The sequence below is a fragment of the Schistocerca gregaria genome, chromosome 4, assembly GCF_023897955.1.
Source record: "Schistocerca gregaria isolate iqSchGreg1 chromosome 4, iqSchGreg1.2, whole genome shotgun sequence".
In the NCBI taxonomy this organism is placed as follows: Eukaryota; Metazoa; Arthropoda; class Insecta; order Orthoptera; family Acrididae; genus Schistocerca; species Schistocerca gregaria.
Window position 1 is genome coordinate 518,709,408 of NC_064923.1, and position 22,333 is coordinate 518,731,740.

Genomic DNA, 22,333 nt, shown 5'->3' on the forward strand with positions numbered 1-22,333 from the left:
AATTAAACGTATAAAAATTATTGTTGTTAGTTGCTTGGTCTAACGAAGAAAGTCAAAATTATTTCAGTCGCTACCAACCATCAGCGGTATAAACTACAATTTTGATAAAGCGATAACTGCGGAAGACGATACCAGTTCCCAGCCATGCCGGAATCTTAGAAAAAATTAACAACCTAGTGATCATCATAAGCAACACATACTTATCTTGGCAATGCATCCAGGACGTTACATTACAGCCGAGAGCATGTGCCTGATGATAAGCACCGGCTGGTCCAAACATTAATGCCTTATGAAATACTTTTCTGATTGTTGCAATAATAAAATAAGAAAAGTTATAGGACATTACATCAACACGAGATCCTTATATAGCAGTAATCTGTTTTACACAATGACAACGGAATTACTAATATTCTGTTTGGGAGAAATGAAAGCTGGGGAGACATAACCTGTGAATTTTGAATATTATACATTTGAAGATCAGTATAAACAGAGCGAACGACGACTGTTAGCGAACACCAGATGACGAACAGGCAATCTTAGCAAATCTAATGTGAACAGCTAAAGCTCTTGCTTGCGTCGCCAAGAGTATTGTCAGGAGCAATCGAACGTGCAGCTACCGACTTGGGAATCTCGTAATGATCGCAACAGAAAAATTACAAAAATGTGTGCTCGTTCAGAGAATTACACAAAGTTGTTCTTCGTGTGAGCCAATTCAGAGTGGTACAGCAGGGGAACTAACAATAGCAGTACACAAATCGCATGAAAAATGTAGCTGTAGGCGCAAAACTGTATATATCTCAGTTGTCTTATTTATTTTTTCATACAGCATACAACCATTTTGTAACGTGCCATAACCGATCTCCTCTATATTTCATCTTCATTTTCTCGATAGTAAACAAAGAGGAAGGAATGGAGGAAAACAAGAGAAGCGCGTCATGTTGTCCAGCACCTCATAACAAATATTAATGCTATTGTCTGTAGTTGCTTTACTCGTACCTTGTGGTAGCATCTTTAATTAGTAATAAAAACATATAGAGTCCCGGTTTCGAACTCTGCCACAGCTTCAATTTTGAACAAAATTCGTCAGCAACTGCGGACAATGACCTTTCCTGTAAAGAAGCATCTTCGTCCTGCCAACGGTCTTGACGAAGAGGATGGAGGAGCGGACAAAGTTTAAGCAACCTCTTACCCTTCAGGTGGGAAACTGCACCTATCAATGGAAATCACTGAATTAAAGACATAGATGTATCCACAAGCCATATAGCCTGTAATTAAACAAGTGGCATTATGAATTCTCCATTGGTAAAAGATTCTGAGCAAGTCCGCCATTCAGGTCTCTGGGAGGGGATGGTAACTACTAAAGAAAGATTGAATGAAAAATTGACATTCATCAAGCCACGTTCACTTGATTTGCAACCTAGAAAACGCTTTCCACAATGTAAAACGGTGCAAGATTTTTGAAAGTCTTAGAAAAGTATTGGGAAATACCGGTAATATTTACAAGAACCAAGAGATAGCAATAACAATAGAAAACAAAGAACAAAGTGCACAGATTAAAAATGGTATGAGACAGGGATGCAGTCTTCTGCCCCTACTATTCATTATATGCGTCTAAGAAATAATGATGGGGGAAAAGAAAGATTCAGAAGTCGAATTCAGGGTGAAAGGACATCAATGATAAGATTCACTGAGAACGCGGCTATCCTCAGTAAAGATGGAGAAGAATTACGGGATGCACTGAATGGAATGAATAGTATAATGTGTGCTGAATATGAACTGAGAGTAAAACGAAGAAAGGCACAAGTGAAGAGGAATAGCAGGAATAAGATTACCAATAAAGAGATTAGCAATAAAATTATCATAAAAATTGGACAACACGAAATAAACAAAATTAAGCAAAATAATAGATGGCGACCGAAGCAGGATGACATAAAAATCAGATTAGCACAGGCAAAGAGGGCGTTCTCGAGTAAAAGGTGCCTACTATTTCCAAATTTCAAGAAGAAAGTTGTGAGACTGTATATTTGGAGCACAGCATTCCATGCTAGTGAATCATGGACTGTGAGAACACCGTATAAGAATAGAAGCGAAGCTTCTGAGATGTGTTGCTATGGAAGGATACTGAAAGTTAGGTGAACTGTTAAGGGATGAGGGGGCTGTCCGCAGAACCGGCTGAAGAAAGGAGATCCCCCAAAATTTGTTGTTACGTCCCAGTTCTAGCAGGCCGCTAAACGATAGAGTCGTGCGGGTAGCCTTCATCTTCGGCGATCGCAGTACGTGCTGTGTGGTTGCTTTACTTTTATCCTGAGGTTCAGATCACATCGTTGATTTCTTTATTCTATTAAACAACATTCTTCGGATGTCACAAATGCAGTGCGCACTTGCATGTACAAGTAACACTGCATGTAAATTAAAGTTCTTCTATGTTACTAGAAACAGTATATGGCTTCGATGGTAGTTGTTATTGCACGTCAGAAAGATGTGAACTGTTCAGCTATCAGTTAATTCTCTAAAGGTGCTCGTCAACACAAAATTTGCTCCATCATTGATTAGTAGGTTAGAAAGAGATTGAAGACAGAATGAAACACAGGTCACACTTGTTTAGCGCTTAACAGGAAGATCAGAATCGATATCTAGATGTAAGGTCTCCATAGCGGAATGTGCTAGGAATAATGATCATGCTATGTGATAAGCCACGCAGTCTTGTAAATGTTACATCCCATTTAGCAACACCTTGGCAGTACAAAAATTAGCATAAGCAAACAGGGCGTGAATAGATGTAAATCTCCGATGACGTTTGGCTACATAGGTGATTTTCGGTCACGTATGCTAAACATGTAGGCGTCCTTTAGTAACCATGTGGAAGGCAGAAGCCAAACGGGATTTGTTGGTAGATCTCCTAAAACATATAATTCAAAATAGTAAGAAATAGCTTTCAAACGTCATTATGCAATTATAATCTTTCGTTGGCCTGAGATTTCGATCGGTTACTAACGAAGAGTTGCACGCTGCATCAATGATGCGGGAACGCCACTAAAATTCTCAACAAACTCCAGCTGGAGAAAACGAGAGAACGTGCAAGACCTTGCTGTTAAAAATTTCGAAAACCCGAGTGAAGAAAGAAATTATTTCCTGAAAAATACGTCACGCATAATGACAAAAATGGAAGATTTTAGTAATTCTGACGTGTTTAGTGCTGTAACAAACATTTGTCCTTATAATCAGCAAATACCAGATTGACAAGTAGTAGGGGGGGGGGGGGGGGGGGGGGAATGATTTTGTGATCCATGTGCTGTCAGACACACACCGCAAGTTTCTTGACGGAAACAATTTTTTGTGTAGGTTTTTTTTATTTTATTTATTTGCGATTAGCTAATTATATCCGTTTGGACATTATCAGGCTACTTCACACGACTATTTTTTTTTTAATTTAAATAAACGCAGACTTCCATTGTTAGCGATTAGTTAATTTCTTCCTCGTGGGCATCATCAAGTTATATCACTTTAAAAAAAAAAAATCTGAAATAAACGCGCTCTTTGTTTGTGAATAGCGCTTGGGCATTATAAAGTTAGACGTAGCGGCTGTATAGTGTAATGTTGCAAAATGTGTTGTGTTGGATGTCGCAAAGTGTCGTCTGAGCTCATTACGGAATAATCTGCAGCCGAATATATGTATAAAATATGATAGTTCTGAGTTAATTAGTATGTTTTGTAAGTCGTTGTGAGGTAAGTTGTTGTGGATAGAGGGAAAGGGGGGTGGGGGGGGGGGGGTGGCAGAGAACCTGTAGCTGGGGACAATTGTGTGGCGGGCGTTTCCAGTCAGCAACCTACCTGGCAGCAAAGATCGTACATCGCGCAGCAGTTGACCGCATAACGGCTATTGAATACAATGAAACCATTGTCAAAAGTGGTGGTAGCGCTGTTCGTTTTATTCATTTTAATAGTCCAAAAAATATTTTCACATGGCTTTCGGTAACGGTACCGTTTTCGTTAGAATCGAGAACGGTTAAATGACCGTGGATCTTTATCGTTCCAGACGTAATCGGTGTTGATGGTACGAGGTTGGGTACGTCAACGTAAATGTTTGACTACCAGTGGACACCGTAATTCAATTGCTAGCATCACCGAGATTCAGGAAGTGTTAGTTGAGGTGCCACGGGATACTTTGTGAGTTCGTGTTAAACTCTCATAAAGTATTGAACACAATTTGGGATCTCGTTCAGTACTAAGGTACTGACTGGGACGTAATAGGTTGTTATAACCCGTACGTGTTTTAGACAGTTGCTGTGAATTTTCAGATCTACAGTTATTTGAGGGGGTAGTTGGGGTGTAGGTTATTGGGAATCGATTCTGGCCCCAATTTTGTTCCACTTACTGGCACTAGTGGTCATGTACAGAAGGCTCGCGTGAGGAAGAGTGGTTCTGTTTGAGGTTGATTTATGGTTTAGTGTTGAATTAGTGGGGCGAATCAAAGGCGGATATTGCTTTGCAGGCCCTAGGTAATTTCTTCTGGAACTCGTGACTTGAAGTACAACCATTGTAGTTGTAAAGTTGACAAGATATCCAAGTGATTTATGGATTTGTTTTGTGCATGATGGAACTATTTATTTGAAACGCGTTCAGCGTTATTTCGCACTTTTGGAAAACATCTGGCGATTGGCCAATTCTCCTGAAACCATTTGGGGGAATTACTAGTTTAGATGCGAACTACATAAGAGGAAAAGCGTTGGTTTTCTCTTTAAGGATAGGGTCAAACTTTCGGTGGTAGTAGGTATTTTTTAGGATAGATTTCTTGCAGCATCGAGGCCTCACTCGGCTCATACACAGCAGAGTAACATTTATTACAATTTTTGTCATTATTTTCGTGTCCCGAGAATACCACTGTATTCATGTGGGATGAAAAAGCATACAATGGTTGTTTAAATGATGCAACTTGTATCCGACTTTACCAGTTTTGTTGCCCTTGGTGATACAGTCCCAGTATCTTATGATTAAATCAAAAGTTTAAAAAAATCGGAAAAAGGAGTTAACAATAGATTGAAAACTTTTTCAAAAGAAATTTTAAGGAGAGCTCCTAGGAAGAAAGACTAATGTTGTAGTGCTTAAAGACTTGCTCTCCTAAGAAACGTACATCAGAGATAACTTTCAAACTTCAAAGGCAAATAATGTCATCTTGTTCAGTTGTGGGTAAAATGCAATCGAAATAGAAAAATATCATGATGGCAGGACGGAACCTATCCTATTAACAGAAAAATAAGTATAAAACAATTGTTCTTTATCTAACTAGAGAAAAGAAAGAAAATAGAAATATATGTTTATTTGTCATAATACGTGTTTCTAAGAAACATGAGTGATATAACGCTGACTTTAGATTAACTAGATCTTTGCTTATGTGATGCAAATTTTACAGAAGAAAAGACAGGGGGAACAGTTCAATTTAGTACACGGAGATAAGTAAGCAGATTTGTATGACATTAATTTTGCTTTAACAGATTATAATAATTTTGGCAGTTTTGTTACCAGTTTGTGAGAGGTGAATTAATTTTCTTAGGTAAAGTATATATTGGCTATGCGAAAACTTGAGTCTTTAAGCTGATGCACTACGCTTTCGAAAATCCAATACCCATAAATTATTCAATTTTTATGTATGAATTTGGTATTTGCTTTAAGGTAGAGTGCATATGAGAAGTAAAGCATTCGACCTTAGATAACCCCTCCAAATAAACTTTAAAATAACACTCATGATGCTGACGTACTAAGAATGTGATAGATACGCTTGAAATGTTATTAATTATTAATAATATAGAAACAACTGGTTTGAATAGAAGAACGTTATTTATTACTGAACTTGCAAATGTATTAAATCTAATTTTGTGAAATTTTATGTTTATATGGTGCAACGCCGTTAACTGAAGTTCTAAATAACATATCTCACAGGATTACTTAGTTAACCAGATACTACCAGTTTGATATTTTCCTCTGAATAGGAGTATATGAGCTAGCACAACGTGCTGAAGATCTTATTAGAAACCAAGTTCTTGGAATCTTTTCTCAATTTTACCGTAATCAGATATCGTTTACAGTAATAAGATGTTAGCGAACTACATTGTTAGTAGGTGCGGTTATTAAGTTCTGTATGGGGAAGAAAGGACCAGATGTTGCTACAGTGACAATGCTTATACTGGCAAAATTTCTCTTCGACGTGTTTACAATACCAGTACTCAAAAAATACTACCGACGTACTGTACATTATCTCGTGGAGCACAGATATATAAGAATAGCATATATGTACGAGTAAATGATCAATTCAGACTTCAGCCAAGGCACTTGAACAACAGGTATTTTCCGTAGCTGTGAGTGAAAAATCTGTAACGTTCATTACCATGGCGACATTAGAAGTTTCGACAACATTTGTTGCTCACAGCTCAGTTTTGACTGTTCGGTGTAGTGTATGTTGTCGTGCAGCTTCGTGACAGATTATTACTTCCATTGGAGTTTGGAAAGTGCAGAAAGGATACCGACAGACTGAAGAGTTACGTCTGGCTTCTAGACACCAAATAACACTCAGAGTTAACGTGCTGCCCGCAGAAGCAAGGATCAACTTCCGAAACCATTTTTAACGTTCAAAAATTTTCGGAACTGCAATATTCATTGCCCTGAACTCATGACAGACTGAAAATATATGCTGTGTCTCGCACTCAGTGTTCCAGTTCAGCCAACTAAGTACGAACAGTCTCACAATCCGAAGCTGTGCCCATGACCCGCCACTCTGTCGAATTTAAAAGCAGAAGTTGGCCATCCGCGAGTTGTCCTGTCCCTCATGTAGAGGCTGTATGACACAAGACAGAACGTTCCAAGTGCCATAACAGAACCGATTGGGTCTAAGCGCCAACAAGAAAACTTTTGTTCCTAATGAGGCAATACGCTTTCTTTGTCATCAAACGTGTACATAACCAAAGCGTAAGATTTAAATAGTAGAATTTTAGTGAAGAAAAACCATTCCACGCGTCTTCTACATTTTGTAACACGAGAGGGAAGCACAGCTTGAAACAAAGACCGATATCATACAGTATCTCACCAAACACTGTGAGTTGTGTTTCAAATGTTTCTTTTAACCATTCGATTCATTGTAGTACGTATTTGTTTCGACTTCATAGTCATGATGAGATTTTATCGGGCTTTAGTCCGAGTGGCTGCGTCGAAATTCCACAACGTTTCGATGAACGTCACTCTCGTCATCTTCTATCGAAAATGATGAAAGTGCCAGTCATCGAAACGTCGCGGAATTTTGGCACAGCTACTTGAATGGAAGACCGAGAAGTTGTCATCATAAATACAGCCCGGGAAAATAGCATTCATAGTGTTTGTATTAAATATGTGGAGAACGTGTAAAATATTCTTATAATTTACATCGGAAACTGTTTGCGGAAGTTTCTTGAGTGAACTGGTATCGCTAACGGTATGTTAGCTTGTTCAGATTATTATACCTTTCCCTGGTTTAGGTTGATGTACCTTTGTACCACTAGGCTTTAAACTGAACCGACACGCCTTATACTGTCAGATCGCAAAATAACTTGGGTACTAGTCTTTTCATAGAAGAGTTGTAACTCTCAAAAATCAAACCAGCGAATGATTGTTTGATATCTGTAAGACAGAACAGCAGGAATCTCTAGGTGCTTAATTTTATATGGATCACAGCTTATTAAATATAGTGTGATTTACCTCGCTAGTGTATACAATTATTTACATTTCACTCAGTGTCATTTTTGACTTTATCCCATTACCGATTAGGTCATAAGATTTCCGAAACAACTTCAACTGGAGTAACTAATTTCCTGGGCTGACAAAATGCAAGCTCTCTTCTACATTGAAGAACCAAAGAAACTGGTACACCTGCTTAATATCATGTAGGGTCCCGCGAGCACGGAACACGACGTGACATGGACTCGAATAATGTCTGAAGTATGCTGGAGGGAACTGACACCAAGAATCTTGCAGGGCTGTCTATAAATCCGTAAGAGTACGACGGGGTGGGAATCTTTTCTGAATAGCACGATGCAAGACATACCAGACATGCTCAATAATGTTCTGTCTTGGGAGTTTGGTGGCCAGCGGAAGTATTTAAACTCAGGAAAGTGTTCCTGGAGCCACACTGTAGAATTCTGAAAGACATAACAGTCCAATGTCGGTGTTGTCGGGCACAGGCGAGGCGAAAATCTTTGTGTCGTGCAGTTATCAAGGGTACACTAGTGGCCCATATCGATGTTTCGTTGAATGGTTCGCACGCTGACACTTGTTGATGTAGCAGCATTGAAATCTGCATCAATTTGCGTTATGATTGCACTTCTGTCAAGTTAAACGGTTCTCTTGAATCGTCGTTGGTCCCGTTCTTGCAGGATCTTCTTCCGGCCGCAGCGATGTCGGAGATTTGATGTTTAACCAGATTCCTGATATTCACGGTACACTCGTAAAATGTCGTACGGGAAAATCCCCACTTCATCGCTACCTCAGAGATGCTGTGACCCATCGATCGTGCGCCGGCTGTAACACCACGTTCAAACTCAAATCTGGTTAATCTGCAGTAGCCGATCTCACAACTGCGCCAGAGACTTTGCGTCTCATATAGGCGTTGCCGATTGCAGCGCTGTATCCTGCCTGTTACATACCTCTGTCTTTGAATACACATGTTTATACCTGTGTCTTTGGCGCTTCAGTGTATGAAAAGCGGGCCATTACAGCCGCAACAGGTAAAAAGTGGTTTGCAGAAAAACGTGAAAATCGCATGAAGTGTACCATATGCTCGAACATGTAAATAATCAGTACCTCACTGAATCGCACAAAGGAAGTAAGAAAAGAGCCATCTACAGAGGGTGGACAAAAATATGGAAAAACAAAAAACATAACACATTACCATGACTAATACGGCGAAGGAAAACCGTTGGCAGTCGTCGGGGAAGGGATAAATACAGGTCCTGCATGGTTTTCAATGGAGTCTTATGTTTATTCCTGCGAAATAGTCGCAAAATTAAGTAACGATGACGGAGTTGGATAGCGATCACACACCTTTCTCCAAAAAAGCTCAATAATATTGAGATCTAGTGACTGTGGCGGTTTGGGTAGATGCACCTCAAGGACCTGTACCGCCAAGACTTTATAGACTCCCTAAAGTCCACAAAGAAGGGGTGCCGTTATGCCAAATTGTCAGCAAAATTAGGGCACCTGCGTATTTGCTGGCCAAATACCTGGCAGAATTACTAGTCCCCTATGTGGGTAAATGCCCTCATCGCGTTCGTAATTCTGTGGATTTCGCAAAACGTCTGGACAACTTCAAACTGAAAGGCTCAGATATCCTGGTGAGTTTTGACGTTGTTTCATTGTTCACCAGGGTGCCTCTTCGAGAGTCAGTTGAGCTTATTGCACAGAAATTTAACGAGAAGACGACCACCCTTTTCAAGCGTTTTCTGACCTCCACGTATTTTCTCTTTAATGGAGAATACTATGAACAAACAGAAGGAGTTACAATGGGGAGCCCACTCTCGCCTGTAGTCGCGAATTTCTAATTGGAGTTCTACGAGGAGGAAACTTTAGCGTCATCCAAATGAAAACCTACATGTTTTCTGCGTTATGTGGATGACACGTTCGGTGATCTGGCCCCATGGAAGAGACAAGCTCCTAGACTTCCTTACACACCTGAACTCCATACATCCGAACATCAAATTCACTATGGAGACCGAAGCAGAAATAAGATTACCATTGCTGGGCATCATGGTCAAAAGAAGAGCGGATGGCACCCTGGGCCACAGGGTATACAGGAAGAAAACGCAGACCGACCAGTATTTGCATGCGGATAGCTGCCACCACCCTGCGCAGAAGAATGGGGTGCTAAAAATACTGGTGCACAGGGCGCGCACCATCTCTGACTCAGAGAGTCAGCCCCAAGAGCTGGAACACCTCAAAACTGTATTCCTGAAAAACGGGTACTCGGAATGGCGGATCAGACGCGCTCTCCGCCCCACCTCTGCAGTACAGCGTATGGAGACGGAAGAAGTCACGGAGAAAGAGATAGCCATTGCCTATATACCGTATACTGGAGCACAATCGGGGAAAATAGGACGAATATTGAGGAAACACCGAGAAGGAACTGTCTTTTGCCCACCAAATAAAACAAAAGCATTATTGGTAAGTGTCAAAGACGATCTCGGTTTGCGGAAGGCCGGCATGTGCCAGGTTCCGTGTCAATGTGGGAAGACTTATTCTGGACAGACAGTGCGCACCGTCGAAGACCGTTACCGAGAACATCAGAGGTACACTCGACTAGAGTACTCCATCACGTCGGCGGTCGCAGAGCACTGTTTGTCCGAAAATCACGAAATGGACTACCAACACACCAGGGTCTTGGCACAGACACCTAATTACTAAAGCAGCCGCGGTAGAAAGGCTATCGAAATTCGTACCAACGGCTACAACCTCAGCAGGGCATGGGAGCCAGCGTTGAGACTACTTATAAAGACGCTCATCAAAGGAAACGAACGGGAGACTAGGGCGGACGAGGCAATTACACCGAAGCCACCACAGACGCCGACGCCGACGCCAGCGTCTCAGCGACCGCTGACGCGCGGGCGCGGACCGCGGAGAGAACGCCTTGCGAGAGGAGGGGATTTAATACGACCGCCCGCCCTCAGGAGCTCAGCCCTCCCATCACAGTGTGTCTTTCTCTTTTTCAGGCTCCACCAGCAAGGACAAATCAACAGTATTGGTAAGATCTATTCTCTCCCCCACAGGAAGGCAGGAATGACAAATTTTGTCCAAACTGCGCCACCATCTCCTGCCAAGGATAGGCTCGTCTTTTCGACGTGACGATGGCGACATGTCTGATCGCCGAAATATTGTGCCCGTTTGATACTATGGACCGGCAGTACACCCGTGGACGGTTAGAGCAAGAAATACGCTCGGAGAAACTGAAGAATCACAGATGTTCATAAGTTCAGAAAAATTGAATGATTTATTCAAGAGAAAGATGTTCACAATTTGAGCAAGTCAATAACGCGATTGTCCACCTCTGGACGTTATGCAAGCAGTTATTCGGCTCGGCGTTGATTGGCAGTTGTTAGATGCCCTCCTGAGGGATATCGTGCCAAATTCTGGCCAATAGATCGTCAAAATCCAGAGCTGGTTGGAAGGTCCTGCCCATATGGCTCCAAACGTTCTCAACTGGGGAGAGAACCGGCGACCTTGTTAGCCAAGGCACGGTTTGGTAAGCACCATTAAAAACAGTAGGAAATATCATCGTTTGCGAACGGGCATTATCTTGCTGAAATATAAGTCCAGGTTGGCTTGCCATGAATGGCAAAAAGGGAGAGCGCCGAATATCGTCGACGTACCACTGTTCGGTAACAGTGTCGCAGACGAGAACCAAAGGTATCCTTTTGTGTAAAGAAGTGGCGTCCAAGACCAACACTGCTGGCTTCCGAGCCGTATGGAGGGCGACAGTCAGGTTTGTATCCCACCGTTGTACTTGGCGTCTCCAGACACGTCTTCGCTGGCCATCGGGGCTTAGTTCGCAGCAGGACTCGTCACTGAAAATTTCACTCCAGTCAATGAGATTCTAGCCGAAGACGCTTCTACTGCTAGTTATCCAAACACTACCTTAGCCAGCAAAGTAGTAGGATCTCTGCCCAACTGAAAACGTTTGGAGCATTATGGACGGGGTCCTCTGACCATCTCGGGATATTGACCACTTGACGTTTCATTTGGACAGAATTTGGCACAATATTACTCAGAAGAATATCCAACAATTGTATGAATCAATGCCAAGCCGAATAACTGCCTGTACGGACAACACGGTTCTGGCTTTCTGAAAGACTTTCTTTTGAATAAATCAACCAATTTTTCTGAAATTGTTATCATTTGTTTGTCTACACATGTACATCATACCTACCAATTTCCGTTCCATTCGGATTATTCCTTAGTGGCATGTCTTTTTCTTTTATCTCAGAGTGTATAATCAAGAATACGTGTTCTCTATACTATACCGTATACGAACAATAAGTAAAATTTCATTATTTGATATTTCCTGATCTACATTTTCAAAAACTAGCAGTGTATATTCAGTTGGCGTCTCATCACTTTAAAAACTCTGTTAAGAGAGAATATCAATCAACTGCATTATCGTTTGTTGATGTTTTTCTTAACTTTTGTGGTTCATTCGTTCCAAAGACAACAATTTCAGCGTGCGGAAGATAAACAAAATGTCTTATTCGAAGGATGAGTAAATTTTCACTGTGCTTGTTTAACCTATTATTTAGCCTACCCTATGAATGAAGAAGAGAAATTTGTTAACATCGAGTATAGATTTAAGAGTCAGGAAATCTTTCTGAAAGTATTTGTATGGAGTGTAGCCATGTATGGAAGTGAAACATGGACGATAAATAGTTTAGACAAGACGAGAATAGAAGCTTTCGAAATGTGGTGCTACAGACGAATGCTGAAGATTAGATGGGTAGATCACATAACTAATGAGGAGGTATTGAATAGAATTGGGGAGAAGAGGAGTTTGTGGCACAACTTGGCTAGAAGAAGGGATCGGTTGGTAGGGCATGTTCTGAGGCATCAAGGGATCGCCAATTTAGTATTGGAAGGCAGCGTGGAGAGTAAAAATCGTAGAGGGAGACCAACAGATGAATACACTAAGCAGATTCAGAAGGATGTAGGTTGCAGTAGGTACTGGGAGATGAAGAAGCTTGCACAGGATAGAATGGCATGGAGAGCTGTATCAAACCAGTCTCAGGACTGAAGACTACAACAACAACATGAATGAACTTTTAAGTGTGACTTCGTAACGTCTTTCATCTCACGCAACGACAACGTCTCGATCGCAACTATTACCCTCCAGGTACAACGTTTACTGTAATTTATGTTCCATACGGCCTGCAGCGTGCTTTAAGTTTGCAAGGGACATACCTATAAGACTTGCTGCTGTGAGACATTATTTCTTTCTCTTTCACAAAGAATCTGTTTCCGCTAAATGTCATTATTGAATGACGTATATATTTTCTAGATGGACTGACATACAAATAACATTGTTGCTAACTGTATTTTGACTGTCGCTCTATATTTGCTGAATTAATAAAGTAATTAATTTGTTATGACAGTAATTTGACAGTTCTACAGTTAGTACATCATATGTTTGCAGCAGAGTTTAGTTAACGAATACTAATTCAGAATGGTTAAGAACGCGCTAATGCGTATATAATGTTGTCACTAATAATTAACACTACTTTCGTTTCGAACGTAAAAGGAGCATTGTTGTGCAACTTGTGGCTCAAACTATTTCCCTCTCATTTCTAAATACACATATTTTTCGCAATTTGTTTTTGGATTACTAATCATTCAAAACATGAAAACAAAAGTTTCTCCCCCCTACTCTCTTTCCCTCTCTCTCTATCTCTTCTATATTTGAATGAATGTGTATGCCAATTTTTGGTGAGTGAAGGCACTTCTGAAAGTTATAGCTTATTTTTTAAATGCTTCATAAGAAATAATATATTGCATACAGTATATGTACATCTAAGAATAACAGTTCAACCGTTTTTTTTCTGTTAAGTAGATATTCGTAAACTTTTATATAGGTGTATAGTCCGCAGCTCGTGGTCGTGCGGTAGCGTTCTTGTTTTCCGAGAACGAGGTTCCGTGTTCGATGCCTGGTGGGTTTAGAGATTTTTCACCTCCCCGAGATGAATGGGTGTTGCTGTGCCGTCTTCATGATCATCATTCATCCCCATTACGGTCGGAGGAGGGCAACGGCAAACCGCCTCCATTAGGACCTTGCCTAGTACGGCGGTGCTCTATCAAGAAGCATGGGACTTCATTTCCACATAGACATATAACAATATTGCAGAGACGTGGCTGCTAATGCCGTGGATCAATATTTTATTAATAGTTCGTTAAAAACAAACCATTAAAAAAACAACGACTAAAACAATTGAGAATTACGCAACAGTGCCACTGGGGTACAAATTGAAATTAAGAATAAACACACGACATATTTTGTGTTGCGCTTGCAAAGCCGCTATTCTTGAATATACAGGGTATCCCAGAAAGCTTGCGACAACTTCAAGAGGTCGTAGAGGGCGTCTTGAGGAACAAATCGAGGACAGGAACCTATATGCGGAAACGTCAGCCAACGGCGCCACAGAGCGTGGAAGTCACAGGCGTCTGCCCTTCAGCAGCAAACGAGACTTTGTACGCTAATGGACCTTGGGCGGAACGACTCATAATGTTGTTTGTTATTTAGTTTTATGTTTTAGAAGACGAATGGCGACCTGGAAGTAGCTTCAAAAAGTTGCAGCTCCGACTATGTTAAAAACTTGAGTGAAACTGACTTATAATTCATTTCTTTGAAATAAAATACCTGACTACACGAAGTTTTTTCCTTTCCCTGAACTAAGCGGCAGGGGGGGATGGGGAGGGGCCCAGCCGCCCTTTGTCCCTGGACATGGGCGCCATTGGGTAGGAGAATTCGAGTACCTTTTTCGGTTAATTGTTAAACCGTGTCTCTCTCTTTGTTTTCCTTTTCTTGGTTTGTTTTTACGGCTTCTCTTCTCTGCCTGTGCCCTTGACGAAGCACATCTAGATACCTCCTCGGTTCCTCCTACACATTTATTACTGATCGCATGCGTCCAAGCATGGAACTAACTCGTAAGGCGGTCTTTGCTAAGAAAAGTATCTGACGGCATGTAAACATAGCGTTTATCAACGAGGTAAGGAACTTAGCAGTTGCCTCGAAAACCTAGGTCAAAAATTTTCCACATACAAAAAATGACACTGGCCACCAGTCCATCAACGCAGTGTCTAACGATTCTTTCAATAGACTCGTCTCGTTAACGTCCGCACGTTGTTACATAATAGCGCCAAGTTTCGACACTCGCTTCGTCGTCTCTAGAGACTGTCGCCAACTGTTTACCGGAAAAGTTAGCGATGAGAGGTGGGCATGGTGAGGTGGTGGGGATGTTGGAGAGGTGGGCCAGGTTGTGTGTTGGGGAGGGAGAGGGGAGAGGTTAGACGACTGGCACGCGGCTCCTCAGCTCCTGCGCGGCGTTTGCTCTCGCGTTATGCGGCATTAGCGCCAAGGACGGCCTATTTGCGCGTCTCCAGAAGGCGGTAGTCCGTACCGCAGGCAGCGTGCTGGTCACACTGCGGGACTCAGCAACGTGCACTGAATATTGCCGGCATAAACAACTCTTTTGACAGGTGCACCGCTCTGAAAAATATGTTTGCTCGCGTCTGCGACTCATTTCTAAATTTAAGCCTATCGGACGTCCCCTGGTAAGACATCTTTTACCTCTTTCGCCGTAACTAAAGATCGGGGGAAAAATATATATACAGGGTGGTCCATCGGTAGCGACCAGGCCAAATATCTCATGAAATAATCGTCAAACGAAAAAATTACAAAGAACGAAACTCGTCTAGCTTGGGGGAGGGGGGGGGGGGGGGGGACCAGATGGCGCTATGGTTGGCCCGCTAGATGGCGCTGCCATAGGTCAAATGGATATCAACAGCTTTTTTAATAGACACCCCCATTTTTATTACATGTTCGTGTAGTACGTAAAGAAATATGAATTTTTTAGTTGGTCCACTTTTTCGCTTTGTGATACATGGCGCTGTAATAGTCACAAACGTATAAGTACGTAGTATCACGTAACATACCGACGGTGAGGACGGTATTTGCTTCGTGATACATTCCCCGTATTAAAATGGACCGTTTACCAATTGCGGAAAAGGACGATATTGTGTTGATGTATGGCTATTGTGATCAAAATGCCCAACGGGCGTGTGCTATTCATGCTACTCGGTATCCTGGACGACAGCATCCAAGTGTCCCGACCGTTCGCCGCATAGTTGCGTTATTTAAGGAAACAGGAAGTATTCAGCCACATGTGAAACGTCAGCTACGACCTGAAACAAATGATGATGCCCAAGTAGGTGTTTTAGCTGCTGTCGCGGCTAATCCGCACATCAGTACCAGACAAATTGCATGAGAATCGGGAATCTCAAAAACGTCGGTGTTGAGAATGATACATCAACATCGATTGCACCCGTACCATATTTCTATGCGCCAGGAATTGTATGGCGACGACCTTGAATGTCATGTACAGTTCTTCCACTGGGCACAAGAGAAATTACGAGACGATGACAGATTTTTTGCACGCGTTCTATTTAGCGACGAAGCGTCATTCACCAACAGCGGCAACGTGAACCGGCATAATATGCACTATTGGGCAACGGAGAACCCACGATGGCTGCGACAAGTGGAACATCAGCGACTTTGGAGGGTTAATGTATGGTGCGGCATTATGGGTGGAAGGATAATTGGCCCCCATTTTATCGATGGCAATCTAAATGGTGCAGTGTATGCTGATTTCCTACGTAATGTTATAACCGAGGTTACTACAAGATGTTTCACTGTATGACAGAATGGCGATGTACTTCCAACATGATGTCCGGCACATAGCTCGCGTGCGGTTGAAGCGGTATTGAATAGCATATTTCACGACAGGTGGATTGGTCGTCGAAGCACCATACCATGGCCCGCAGGTTCACCGGATCTGACGTCTGAAGGATATTTGCTATCGTGATCCACCGACAATGCCTGACAACATGCGTGAGCGCATTGTCAATGCATGTAAGATCATGTTGAGACGAATGTCGTTACACATATTGCCAAATGCATTGAGGTTGACGGACATCATTTTAAGCATTTATTGCATCAATGTGGTATTTACAGGTAATCACGCTGTAACAGCATACGTTCTCAGAAATGATAGGTTCACAAAGGTACGTGTATCACATTGGAACAACCGAAATAAAATGTTCAAACGTACCTACGTTCTGTATTTTAATTTAAAAAAGCTACCTGTTACCAACTGTTCGTCTAAAATTGTGAGCCATACGTTTGTGACTATTACAGCGCCATCTATCACAAAGCGAAAGAAGTGGTCCATCTAAGACATTCATATTTCTTTACGTACTACACGAATATGTAATAAAAATGGCGGTTTCTATATTTAAAAAACGCAGTTGATATCCTTTGACCTATGGCAGCGCCATCTAGCGGGACAACCATAGCGCCATCTGGTTTCCCCCTTCAAGCTAGACAAGTTTCGTTCTTTGTAGTTTTTTTGTTTGTCGATTATTTCGTGAGATATTTGGCACGATCACGATCAATGGACCACCCAGTATTTTGGGCAGACAATTCAAACATTTAAAGCTGTTTCAATGAACGTACACTTACACAAGTGAAACTGCACAAGGTTCACATCTATGAACATATAAACATAAAACTGCTGTATAGGCAATAAACCGAGATTTTGTATGAGCTAACAAGAGGCGGTATTTTTATGTGCTTGAATAACTGTGAAGTCATAGTCCCAAAGGAAAAGAACATGACGAGAATCTTAAGAAACAATGTTAATTGTGTTGCAGCACTAGGTATGAATAATTTGACATTAAGAAGAATTAAAATTGTTTCATTGATACACAGTCGCTTCCGCGACCTGAAGCCGCATCAACAGGTACAGTGTTTCACTAGATGATGTGGTTTCATGCCGCGGAACCGTTTGTGTGTCAATAAAACTACAATTTTATCAGTTGTCAGTGGAAACCTTTTCATCATCATGCCCTCCAATAGCTGTGACTGCCAAAAATATTACGTAAGTACTTTGTGATGTATGAATAACTTTGATATTTTAATATTATCTGTAGTACCATTGACTGCATCATTTATAGCGTTACGGTTAAGTAACTTTTTTATATTGTTGTGGTTAATTTTTCTTCGTACCGGCTTAGATCTGAAGATTATCTGCCAGTCAGATCGAAACCGGTCATCATTAATTTAAAAAATAGTCATTCAGACGGTGTTTCCATCATTACACCAGTGAAGATTCCCGTTTCTTGAGACATGCCGTCAATTATGAAAGACTGCTTAGTTGCACAAGTCACATCAAACACAAGAGAGGAAACAAAGTAATCCACTGAATTATAGACCTACATCACTGGCATATATTTGTAGTAGATACCGAAACATGTACCTGTGTTCCAACATTACGAAATATCTCGAAGAAAACTAACTACAAACAAATGCCGGGAGGGGTTCAGAACATATTGTTCTTGTGAAACTCAACAAGCTCTTTATTCACACAAAGTTATGAGTGCTGCCGACAAAGAATCTTGATTCCATATAGATTTTCGGAAATTTTCAGACACTGTTCCTCATGAGCGTATTCTAAGCAAATTGCGTTCCTATACGGTGTTGTTTCTTCTATAGGACTGCATTTAACTGTAATTACGGAAGGTGAACTATAATTTTGCTGCCATTCACAGAAAGAGGAGGGATAAGAATAGGCCAGTAGAATCCAGAATCCTTTTCAAAAGCAAAAAATTGGATTCCAAGCTGAACTTCATCTTTACACGGTGGTATCATTATCACAGAAATTTTTCTTGTCCTTTACTACATACTACAGTGAGATCTCGAATTTATCCCACGATACAGCGTATATTTACTGATTGATATGTCGTTCATTCTTTTCACTTATAGTGAAATTTTAGGGCATAAATCGAATCGGGATCTACGATGACCGACGCAACTATGAGACTGCTAGTTCCAGTTAAGACAATACGAGTTCTAAAACTTATACGCCTTGCATATGGAACAGCGGTTCACAAACTTATTTGTTTCAGTTGTGCCTGTCGGTAGAAGTGAAAAAACATAAGACAATAAGAGACTATCGCTGTACTAAGAACGCAAACTACGCAACAAAGGACTCTATACCCTGACTTAAAAGCGTTGGTATTTCACTGTTTTCGACAAAGTGTTGTGCCTATCGGTTCTCAAGAAGGAAACTTTTCAGGGCACGAAAATATCGTCGAATTCAAGAACAACGTAATTTCAGCCCCGATTAAAATCAATAGGAGATTTCTGACATGTTTACACACTCTATAGAAACCAATACTAAAATTAAGTTTAATAATGTTTACCTAATTTTCGTAGGAAGCTGGATGGTACGTTGAGACATGCCGTTTGTAGGATGTCTGTTCACACCGATTTGTACCTGCAGACCGAAAGTTGTCAGCATCCGGCTCAACATGAAGGAGTACTTGGCACCTTGGTTTACAGGGCGCATTTTATCTCTAACCCTGAGAGTTAGCTGTGTTGCGCATCTCGAACTCATTTTCGTCAGAATGGCTATAGTGACAGAAAGACCAGATGTGCGTTGCGCAATCGACCAACTGGGCACCGAGTGAGTGATGATAATATCGACGTGCACCGAAGTCAACGGTGCTTTTACCTTGCGCAGGGTGCATTTCGAACGGTATTGGTCGTATTTTTCGTAAATATGATGTGAAGTGTGTTTTTCGACCACCATCTAAGATCAGGATCCCTTTATGTTCCGTAAAGGATTATCTTGGTTTGCCTAAGGTGGGTATACATCGCATTTCTTGCAGTTGTGACAGCTCACAGAACATTGTCTTGGCACCGGTCTTCTATGGAACATAACAACACGGAGATTCTGGCATGCACTTACAACTACTGGGATAGTGCTATTGACAAAGTTGTTGAGGTTAAATTACTACGTAACCTTACAGACAGAGATGGAGGTTTTTGTTTAAATTCTGCATGGAACCCTACTCTGCCACTTACCCAAAAACGGAGGGTGAGAATTTATGCTACCTCACCCGTACGTCGATCTTTGTTTTGGGATAGTGCCAGTGTTTACTGTTTGTGTATGTGTGTGTGTGTGTTTTATCTTACCGGAGTTTCTCTGAAAACCGAGATTCCAGATTCGCTTGCACAGCGCTTACTTGATGCAGCTGGAAATGTCGAAACATCGGCGGTTATAGACGGCGCCACCGTATGCATTCCCGTAAGTTATTTTATCTTGTTTCTTAAATATATTGACGCGTTCTTTAATTGTATTTTTCTAGTTTTTAGGTCTTCTGATTGCTAAAATGTTCAAACCATTCATTAATTTTAATAAACAAGTATATGCCCGAGATACTGATCTCTTTAATTGAATACGTTACAAAAGTCACCGGTCTTCTTTGTAGGACCAGGCCACCTCTTCCCGCGAGTAGGAGTACACCACATCGATGTCTTTGGGACACTGAGCCGCTATCATGAGTCACAAATCATTGAAGATCGGCCTCATGGTGGTAGCCGACGGTGAATCTCTCCCGCTGAGGACCGCTACCTAGAATTAATAGCTCGAGGAGAACGCCACCAAATTACGCGCAACATTTTTGGAGACAACTCAGAGCTCTTTGTCAGCACAGACGTTACTAACCGCGTACACGACATCAGTTTGGCCTCTGAATGCCCACTGGGAGCAACAGTACAAAACTAAGGCAAATTAACAACTTGAATGAAACAAGGACCAATGATGTCACATTCCCCCCTCTAACTGAATCTAATCCCTCACAAGTTAGTAGATATGCTGATAGGTTATATTATATAAGCTGCGGAGAGTTATAGATTTTTGAATCACAACCTGGAGGGTTCACATTTTTGTGTGGGCAGTAATTATTTCCACAGCAGTTGTTGTTTTTTTCTCCCATTTTGGATTATCATTGTCATAAGCTCTTTGTAAAAGTTTGAGATTTTGACAGCATCTGCTTCATTATTATTTAAAAGTTCCATCAGTGTAACGACAAAGCGCTTTCTATCTTCCGGTTTTATTAAGGAGTAACATATTAATAGAAGAAAATATCGCGAAACAGCGACAAAGGTACGTGTCACAGACAATATAATAGGAAGCTATAATTTCCCCTTCCGCTTGCTAGCAGTTATTAATCTACATTTATACCTACATCTACGACTATACTCCGCAGACCACTGTATAGTGCGTGGCAGAGGGTACGTCTCATTGTACCAGTTATTAGGGCTTTTTCCCATTTCATTCACAGCTGACGCGCGAAACGAATTATAGCTTAAATGCCTCTGTGCGTGGTGTGATTAGTCTGATCTTGTCTGGGTGATTGCTACGGGAGTGATACGTAGGGGACTGTAACACATTCCTAGATTTGTCGCTTGAAATTGGTTTTAGAAACTTTATAAGTAGGTTTCCTCGGTATAGTTTGTGTCTATCCTCAAGTGTCCTGCTTCAGTCCTTTCAGCATCTCCGTGACATTGTCCCATAGGTCGGATAAACCTGTGACCATTTGTACCCGTTCCTCATCCGCTGTCAGTCCTGCTTGGTACGGGTGCCAAACATTTGAGAAATGTTCTAGGATGCGTCACACCAGTGCGTAGCGGTACCGTTCTCGTATCACCTCACAGTCTGTGTCGTTTCGCTTTCTTCCTTTTTCTCTACTGATTTAAAACTGTTCAAATGTGCGTGAAATCTTATAGTACTTAACTGCTAAGGTCATCAGTCCCTAAGCTTACACACTACTTAACCTAAATTATCCTAAGGACCAACACACACACCCATGCCTGAGGGAGGACTCGAACCTACTGATTTAGCTTTTCTTTGATTTCTATCAATATCTTTAGCCGAAGTTCTATGAGTTCTTAAATAAAGGCACCTTTGATGTTCCACTCTGTCCCAGTTCATCTGAGCATTCTACATCCAATATGAGACTGCAACCAAATTTCCTTTGATTAGTCTTTTTGCTTCATTGTTATCTAGATAAGTTCCCTTTTATCGATACGTATCTCGTTTACGGCTGATAAGGAAAAGGTCGTATCTCAGAAAAGTTACGCCTGGTTTACTCACGTATCATAGTTACCTCATAATAAACCTGATTTCTTTTCTTCACTAAAGCGTAGCACATATGTATTACCCGAGTTTTTTAACCTAATAATACAATAAAAACTGTTTTCATTTGTTTAGGTTGTAGGTTCTCATTATAAGGCGACGTTATGTATTGTTGTCACTCTAGACATATCTATCGTAGCTGCAAAAATATTTTTTGAAAAATTAATCAGTTACAATAATCGACATTTTATTAAATTTCCGTCAGTTAGTAAAAAGATAAAAATAAAATAAGTTGTTCAATATGTGAAAACAACAACATAGTCGACAGAATAAAAAAAATTACAAAAAACTTATAGATGACTGCTTACAAATGATCAAAGACCTTTGGTGGGAAAATGAGAGAAGTAAATGTCGGAAACAGGGTAACTGAGGCGAAAAAAGTGTGAAACACAGCTAGTTATTTTAAGCAAAAGTGTAATTCACCTCACCACAAAGGGAATCGATGCGATGTGCATACAACAGTATTAGCTCAGCGAAAGTAAATTTATATTTGACATTGAAATAGCTTGGAAAAGCCTGTA

At 41.1% G+C, this 22,333-nt stretch overlaps 1 protein-coding gene across 1 annotated transcript in view; it reads right to left on the reverse strand.

Annotated features, from left to right (window-relative positions):
- Positions 1 to 22,333, reverse strand: part of LOC126267197 (uncharacterized) — a 237,151-nt gene that overhangs the window by 57,691 nt on the left and 157,127 nt on the right. The gene's annotated exons all lie outside the window — the stretch shown is intronic.